The sequence below is a fragment of the Schistocerca serialis genome, chromosome 5, assembly GCF_023864345.2.
Source record: "Schistocerca serialis cubense isolate TAMUIC-IGC-003099 chromosome 5, iqSchSeri2.2, whole genome shotgun sequence".
NCBI lineage: Eukaryota > Metazoa > Arthropoda > Insecta > Orthoptera > Acrididae > Schistocerca > Schistocerca serialis.
In genome coordinates, this window is record NC_064642.1 from 656,135,494 (window position 1) to 656,145,127 (window position 9,634).

The 9,634-nt window shown below is 41.8% G+C and overlaps 1 pseudogene; it reads right to left on the reverse strand.

Moving 5' to 3' along the window:
- Positions 1 to 6,049: 6,049 nt before the first annotated feature.
- On the reverse strand, positions 6,050 to 6,168 carry LOC126482974 (5S ribosomal RNA; annotated as a pseudogene).
- Positions 6,169 to 9,634: the final 3,466 nt, after the last annotated feature.

Genomic DNA, 9,634 nt, shown 5'->3' on the forward strand with positions numbered 1-9,634 from the left:
TGTAAAAAACCTTATGACAGCACGCACTTCACATTTGGCGGGGTTTTCTATTGCAGCACACATTTCAAACTGCCACAAAAACTAAACTAGCGCAGGTACGACGTTCACTCGACCACGGCTTGATGCCGACTGACCTGTTGAGTGCGTGAACGCACAGATGGTGTCGCTACTCCCCCCACAACCCGCACTGTGACCAATCGGAGGTTACTTTCTGAACCGCCCTCGTATTACGTAGTAATCGAGTGACCTCCCGACCAATGTGAGGCGGAGCTCCAGTGCATCAAAACAGTTGAGTACGAAGCACATCTCATCCGTAGAGCAAGGATCACATGTTGGCGAAGCAGATCACAGTAATGTGTACCATCCACGCTGCATGTCCTTGGTCCTTGTGGTCCGAGTTGCTCAAAGAAAAATAGACCCATCATGAACTGTGCCGTGAAACCATACCACACAGTGACGCGTTTGCTGTGCAGGGGAAGTTTATGAACGTTCTTTGGACGTGACGATCCACAAAAGCAACAGTCGTGATTGTTCTCTGCCCCGGTGAACGTAAATTGTGCTTCATCACTCAACAAAATGTTCCAAAGCCACATGTCGTCAACTTCAAACCTTTCAAGAAACATAATAACGAAGTCTACTCCAGCACGTTTAGAACGGAGGCCCATGGATTGATCGGCTGTCATGAAACAGCTCGCGCACTGCTTGAAGATGGTACGTTGCGTCCAGCATTTTCAGCATGGTAACAGTAACCCCTTCAACAAGTCGTGGCGCAATAGGCTGTCGGCATCTCTTAGGAGTAATTCTCAAATCGCTATTTGATTCGAAATTCCGGATAACGTTCTTCAACCACGGTGCAGAAAGAAGATCTAGCTGTGTTCTTTTAATGCGTCGGTATTCTCGAAGAGCACCAGCACTATTACTGTTGTTTTGATAAAACAGCTTTACGAATAAAGTTCTGTTCATATTGTCCAAACCCATGTTGACTGCCTGCAACAGTATAGCATACTGATGCTCGTGTTTCAACTCTATGTAATCGTTCCAGTACATGCCACTAACGGCAAGTCATGAGCTAACGTTACTAACAACGCAAATCTTGCAGCGCGCAAACTGAACATCATTCCTGTAAGGATGGGTGCCTACATGGTAAATAGTTTTCCATGTACACTGTCTCAAGTAGCGAAAGTTTAGTTATAACCACCTGGTATTTAATTAACGCAGCGTACCTGATTCGGAACTCCGACTGTCGATAAGTGAAAGCACAAACACACAACTTGGTGAGGGAAAGTACATCAGACAATAAAAATTCAGAGTAAACAGAAGCTTGAAGCAGGTGAGAGCAACGGGAAGATAACCGAGAGAAAGTTGAAACATTTCTAGGAGGGAATGCAAACTACAAAACCGACCTCAAGAACTGGAAACGACAGTTAAAGCAACATAAAGAAAACGCAAGTTACACAGCCTGCGGTATTTCTGAGACTCTGCTAGAATAGGGAGAACTTTATGCCATGTTAGCGAAGAACCGTCGTTAATTAGTGCGGAACTGCAAGCTTTTGGGGAGGAAAACTTGTAGCTATTAAGTGACAATTAAGATTAAATGAGTGGACATAAGTGACAAACAAAAGCGTGGATGGTAATTGCTGACGTGGTAGAGAACTAAAAAACACTGCAGCTGTGATTATTGGAGATGAACATGCGATTTAATTTGCTCGGACATTAACTCACAATGTTTCAGGAAAGAAGGATATTCTTCTGTCTAGATTGGTCTCTGTGAAGGTTAATGTTAATTTTCTTATGAAACGCTACATCAATGTGTAACAACCTCATTCCAACAAAGTTTCGATCAACATGCTCCTCACATACTTGCAAGTTAACTAACTAACGTTGAACAGGCAGTTACTGGTGAAATGGAATGAAACTTTCGATCTTAATTTGTGGAGGTCTTGTGTACATAGTATAAAATAGACAGTTGGACTTCTTACAATCTGTATAATTGATAATTTGACGGGAAGTGTGGTTATAAGATGATCGCCCGCGACCACACACCGCATTTTCTCGGTCGATACCAGACCGACACAACATTCAGGAGTAGGTGGACACGTCGAGGTGAACCTCATGCTTGGCCGTCAGAGTCCATGGGTTTGATTACGGTACAGACAGAGGAGGACTTCTGTGGGCAGCTTATAGATACAGTAGAAAAGAGTCACGTACACAGTGAAACGTTCCTTTGCTTCGTCAGTCACAGACGTAGCAGGAATCTGAGCACTACCGGCCCCCAAGGCAGAGAGCTTCACCTGTTGCTCCAAACAATAACCAGAAGACAATGACGAACCCGGATCAATTATCGTCACTGCTGCACTTACAAATCACTCTTAATAAGGGCCGAAAGGCTCGGTTTGACTCGCGGAAGAGGATTAAAACTGTCAGTGCTCCAAAAGCTTTAGCTATGTAACAGCATTCAGAAAACTTCCGAGGCTCGAACACTGGACTGGATAACGTACAACAGTCAATAAACAACAGCTGTTCTTAGCACCTTCGACTATAATTTCCCCCCAGCCAAAACAGAGTAACAGTTTAGATTCAATAGGTCACAAGTAACTCAAAAGTTCCCACTGAAACAAATATAATTTATTAATACTACGCAGACTTCTTCGAGTCGCCCATGTCTTCCATTAGACGACATCGTCAACATCCCATATCAGGCCTCTTCCTACCAAGGACGGGGACTTAGCTACACTGTCATAGAAATTCTGAAAATGACTGAATAGAATTCTTTTCATGCGTGTGGGAACGCAGTTAAGGATCTCTGTAGGCTTTCTGGACTGGAAAATTTACTTTTCAAATCACGTAGGATCACCAGCTACTTGCTTCGGAAAGGTTAAATATTTTCAGACACCTTCTCCGTCCGAGAGGGTACATTTACCACTACACAAAAGAGCACTAGTCAGTTCCATAGGTCATTTGAACGATTGTTTTATAGAAATGATGTGGAACGCATCAGTTTACTGGCTATGTATTCACTATTAGTGTTGACATTAATGAACATATGTGTTAGTCCTAATCATGCAACTGCACTTAAACACGAAATTGGTTTTTACCAGCTTTTAAGTAGAAATTCGTCAATGGGATAGAAGTTGTCCAGGAGAAATGATATTAAGTTAGATTGAAAACTTGCTTTGCTACCTGTTAAACAGTGGACAATAGTTTTGAGACGAAAACTAAACAAAACATTATTCGAAGAATGATCAAACATTTTTGTTGCTGGAAATTGGACTTCTTTCTGAGCCACCGACTGCTTTAATAATGGGTAATAAACGTTATTTTTATAGGTATGGCTATCACGGTTCTTATCAAATTGTGATAAATTACTTATGACGAATTTAATTAGCTCTTTGCAGAGGAGCGTGGGTGAACACCACATATTATTCTTACTGCTGGCTTTTTTGCATTCGATGCTTTCTGTGTAAGTGATTAGATACCCCAGAAAATATTCCATAAGATATTATTGAGTGGAAATATGCAAAATATTTCAGGAGGTCGATTCGTTTGTTTCCAAGACAAGTAATTATACGAAAAGCAAAAGTAACCGAACTTAATTGCTTGAGAAGCTCAGTAATATGCTTCTTTCGGTTCACGTTTTCGTCAGTACGTACATCGAAAAATTTGGAGCATTCTATCCTACTTACTATCTCCTGTGTTCATGTACTACATCAGTTGTTTGTATTACAATTTGGAGTACAGAACTCAATACAGTAAGTTTTTCAAAATTTAGGGGGAATCCATTTTCTGTACCACCTCTTCTGTTGCTTTCTCTCTAATGGTGTTGGTTATAACACTAGTATTGTCTGTAAAAACGACCAATTCAGCTCGTTGAATGTTAAGTGGACGGTCATCCACATATATAATGAATATAAGTGGTTCCAAAATCGAATCCTGTGAGACTCCCTTTATAATTTCTCCCCAGTCACTAAAATTTTTCACCATGCCGACATTGTCTGAATTATTCAGTACAACCTTTTGTATTCTGCTAGTTAAATATGATACAAACCAGCTGTGAGTTGAAGCTATCGGTTCTACAGAACTTCAGTTTTTCTAAGAGAGTAACACGATCTACACTAATACCTGCATCCTCGTTTTTTTGCGAACTCCACAAAACTCATGAAATTTTTATAATGAGGTCATTATCTCTTTTTGCACTCGCTTGTTTGCTTCCTCTGTACTAATGTGCACAATTTTTATTCATTCACATTTAATCACAAAGTAAAGTTAAAGTTCACAGCACCGAAACGAGCTGGCTCGGTGTGAGAAAACAAAATGATGGTAGAAGAATAATAGCATAAAGTCCGTACAAAAAAATGGTTCAAATGGCTCTGAGTACTATGGGACTTAACATCTATGGTTATCAGTCCGCTAGAACTTAGAACTACTTAAACCTAACTAACCTAAGGACAGCACACAACACCCAGTGATCACGAGGCAGAGAAAGTCCCTGACCCCGCCGGGAATCGAACCCGGGAACCCGGGCGTGGGAAGCGAGGAAGTCCGTACAGTCTCACAAAATCGTTATCAGCACAGCAATTAATTGTCAATATGGCAATCCAGTAGATAGCAGCCAGGTTCCAGTAGCGTGTCACAAGGATGTCAACAGTCTTCGCTCAGTGAACGATGTGCCACTGGAGTTACCGACTGCTGCCTATAAGGGCACTAGTTGGGAAACCTAGTGTCGTGTAAGAATTATTTATTCCAATTTTCTATTATTCAATCTTCTCCTCACTTCTCTCTCCATCTATAACGTCCTCCCCCTCTCTCTGAACATCTCCAACCTGTCTTATTCTCCCGCTGTTCGACACCTGTTACCTCCATTACCTCCAACCCTATAGCGGGTTGGTGATTTTTACCCGCACAATGTTTATTTCCATATAGTGAATAATATGTGCATCAATCTTGGTTGAAATCGATCCAGAGGCTTAGGAGGAAATGTTAGACACATGCATATGTCACATGCCTTGCTCACTTACACGTCAGATTCTCCGCTGTTTTACACCGTACGACTCCAGAGAAGACTTAAACATATCTGTGGTATCAGGTGTGTGGCTTTATCTTTTGTCGCCCGCATCTCGTGGTCGTGCGGTAGCGTTCTCGCTTCCCACGCCCGGGTTCCCGGGTTCGATTCCCGGCGGGGTCAGGGACTTTCTCTGCCTCGTGATGGCTGGGTGTTGTGTGCTGTCCTTAGGTTAGTTAGGTTTAAGTAGTTCTAAGTTCTAGGGGACTTATGACCACAGCAGTTGAGTCCCATAGTGCTCAGAGCCATTTGAACCATTTTTTTGATCTTTTGTCCCCATAACACATTGACAAAATTACTGGCTCACTGCAGTGCTTATTTTCGCAGTCTGGTTGACACACTGTACAACACAAATAAGAGACAAATTGAACTTCAACTTTTAAAAGTATTCCCATTCAAGTAAACACACGAAATAAATACCTAAAGCTCATTTTTCAACCTTTGTATATCACCCATTCTTATCCACATCCCCACACACCGTGGTGGTTGTGGGGAATATTACTCCCGTAGTATTTTTGTACAAGTCATGTAGCTATCAAATGTGGTTTAAATTCCTCCAAGTGTTCCTGAGTTTTATTTCAATGTCACACCATTTTCATTCCCACCCCTATGTGGTGTAGGTTGTTCTTAATCCCATAGTGCTTCTTTCCAGATAGTAGTAACCAGTAAACGCTCTCTCGGTCGTTATGATGGTTTTCTTTGACCGGAGCCTAATTCTTTAAAGACTCGGATTTCCCCTTTTAAAAATAGTTTCATACTTGTGATTACTTTGCAAATGAATTAATGCGTCAAATATTTGACGTTAAGCACGTAAGAGTGATATAGTTCAAAAAGTTTCGAAATTAAGTTTACAGTTTGTTGGAAGCCGCTAAATGTTCTCATTATGAGTCAATGGATGACTGAGTCTTGGTACTTTGCGCTCCATTTTAAGCAAACATCTCAGTGTTTATTACATCACATTTCCTGAGCTACTGAGTGCACCCCGAAAAGTGGCAACAGCACATGGCGTCTTGGATGGTCACCCCATCCAAGAGCGGGCCACGCCCGACTGTGCTTAACTTCGGTGATCTGACGGGAACCGGTGTATCCACGGCGGCAAGGCCGTTGCCCTGAGAACTATTAAAGCTTTTAATTAAAATAGAAGTTTTTAACATTCTATATCATTGTTGTCCATGTCTACATACTGGGAGCCCTCTGCCGCTAGAAATCCCCGACTTTGGCGAGTAACATGATTGTGTGAAGTTACTATGTCGTTACGTGAATCGAGTTTCGAATTCGAAGAGTTCGTCCACACATGGAGGACCCTCTCTTTCGGCATGACAATGCCAGACCATACAAGAGCGCTGTGCCATCTGCAACAATCCGATGCGTTGGGTTACTTTCATCGATAATCCTCCATATCTGCCACCATCAGCTTTTCATCTGTTTCCAAAACTTAAAGAAAACATTCGAGGACTTCACTTAAATATTGTACAGTGACGGTATCAACAAACTGGTCACTCGTTGGGAGAAATATGTTCGTCGCCAGGGTTGCTATGTTGAGAAATAAATATGTAGACGTGGAGAATAAAGATGTAGAATGCTAATAACGTTTAAAAAGCTATAAAAGCTTTGAAATAAAACATTAGGAGTCGTTAATTTTCAGCATGACCTCGTACTTACATACATACGATTTACTAAGGTAAAGAGATTCTGGCCTGTAGGTAGAGGAACCAGGTGGGTCGTCTGCCTTGAGCTACCGTGCCCCGCAACCTCTTTGATCGATAACGTCGATACCTTCGGTGGCGGAATCGATGTTATTATTCAGGAAAATTATAGTTCCTGTCTGGACTCGTTTCCAACATCACATGAGAAACTCACTAGGAAAGCCATTTTAGACGGTTTAGGGAAAGGTCAACCGACCAGATCTGTCCTGGATAAAGACCGCTTCCAGTGGACAATGGATGCCGTCTCTGGAGTCTCAACAGCCAATGAGAAGATCATGGTGAAACAGAGATTATGAAAATAGATACTGGGCGGTAAGACATGGTCAGGACCAGCTACAGACTGAGACCACAATTTAGTGTTGATGAATAGGTTGAAATTGAAGAGATTCGTCAAGAAGAATCAATGAGCAAAATGAGGTGGGTATCGAGTTGCAGAGGAAAGCTGATATGCGTTTGAAGTCTATAGACGCCGCGGTAGTGGGAGTAACAGTAGAAAGTGTAGTTGAAGAGAAACTGATGTCCCTAAAAAGAGCAATCACAGAAGTCAGACAGACAAATTTAGGTACAAGGAAAGTAATTTGAACGAAATATGGGGGTAAAGAAGAAATACTTCCCTTGATCGACGAAAGATGGAAATACAAAATTGATCAGGAAGGAAAATATATGCTATACAACCGGATTTCATTAGATAGTGCACGGAGACTAAATCGAACTGGCTAAAGAAAAATATACGGAGAAATCGAAAAGGAAATCGTCGTCGCAAGGACAGATGCAGCCCTGTTTTTTTTTTTGTCATCAGTCTTCTGACTGGTTTGATGTGGTCCGCTGCGAATTTCTCTCCTGTGCCAACCTCTTAATCTCAGAGTAGCGCTCGCGACCTAAGTCCTCAATTATTTGCTGGATGTATTCCAATCTCTGTCTTCCTCTACAGTTTTTACACTCTACAGCTCACTCTAGTACTTGATGTCCCTTCTTCTTGCCAGTGTTTTCCATACATTCCTTTCCTCTCCGATTCTGCGCATAACCTCCTCATTCCTTACCATATCAGTCCACCTAATATTCAACATACGGCTGTAGCACCACATCTCAAATGCTTCCGTTCTCTTCTGTTCCAGTTTTCCCACAGTCCATGTTTCGCTACCATGCAATTCTGTACTCCAAACGTACACTCTCAGAAATTTCTTCCTCAAATTAAAGCTTATGTTTGATACTAGTAGACTTCTCTTGTCCGGGAATGCACTTTTTGCTAGTGCTGGTGTGCTTTTGACGTCCTCGTTGCTCAGTCGCTCACTGGTTATTTTGTTGCCTAGGTAGCAGAATTCCTTAACCTCACCTACTTCGTGACATTTTACATAAAGGTATTGTAGGCCAGTCTGTCATCACTGTACATATGTTGACTGCAGTTTCACTAATAACAGATATGGGGCTACCTGAGTCAAGAACAGCAGACAAAGTGCTGTCACCTAAAGAAACATGTATTACAGGATGTGCAACAGGGGCGCTCATACAATTGTTTACAGAAGGGGGGGGGCGGGTATACCTTGGGGTATGGCATATTTTTAATATTTTGGAAGATGAATGGCGACTTGTAAGTAGCCATAAAATTTTTCAGATCGGATAATGTTAAAAAGCAGTGTAATACTGACTTTTAAATCGTTTTCTTGAAAGAAAAACATCTGAATACACTACATTTTTTTCCTTTCCCTGATGTGCAATAGCATTCCGTGTTATCTGATTCCTGTAATAAAATATCTCTATGGTCTTCAAGATGGACGATATTTAATGTATTGGCAGCGAATTTTTCAGTCCCGTCTATAATATCATCAGCTGCCGGCGTTGTGAGTCATTGCTGTATGTCATTTCCAGGTCGCTGATTGTTGGCCGGGATAGGCGTTCTCACTTGATCTAACTCAACGTGTCGCGGCGGGCTTGATCTACTTGCCAAAGCTGACTGTGTTGTCGTATGTTATTGTTTTGATAATGATCCCCGTTTTGATTATGGCGTATACAGTTCCTATTTTGCCATGACTTCTGTGGGCTTGATATACCGGAACTGTATCCGTAAGAATAGGAGTTGAACCTATAGTTGTTCTGATAATTGTGATAGTGTCTGTGCGCGTTTTCATAACGCCTGTTCATTCGATTACCGTGATAATGATTGTTTTGGTTTTCCCCGTGTGTATCATACGAATAATCCTTTTTACGTCTGTATGATAATGAGTTTTACGAGAGCGTCCGTCATTTTTATGATCGTACGGTGGAAATGAAAGTCGGGATCCAAATGTTTGTTGCCATATTTCATAATAATATGGTTATCGTAGTCGAGTTCCAGTTCTCGTAGCAAATCTTGGAAAGCATCTAGGGCGTTCTTGCATCCTCCTGTGAATATCAGGAGACGCAAATGTGAGTTCAAATTTTTGTAAGCAAATACGTATCAATTCAGATTGACTGTACGGGTTTGCGAGATAACGGTTCCTACGTAATATCTACAGAAACCAGATGGCAGTTATAAGGGTCGAGGGGTATGGAAAGGAAGCAGTGGTTGGGAAGGGAGTGAGACAGGGTTGTAGTCTCTCCCCGATGTTATTCAATCTGTATATTGAGCAAGCAGTGAAGGAAACAAAAGAAAAATTCGGAGTAGGTATGTCGGGTTCAGCTAAACTGGTGGCTGTCCGACCTTTGCTTAACGTGATTCAGAAGAATGAAGACCTTCAGCTGAGCAACAATAACTTTATTGCGAGCGCGTATCTGACGACGCCCGGCATGCGTGGACAGATCGGAGCTATAAAATTTGCTTCCGGCCTATACAGAGGATACTTAATCCTCGGAAAACTTCCGTAGTTAGGAGAGAAAACAGTACTCGTCCACA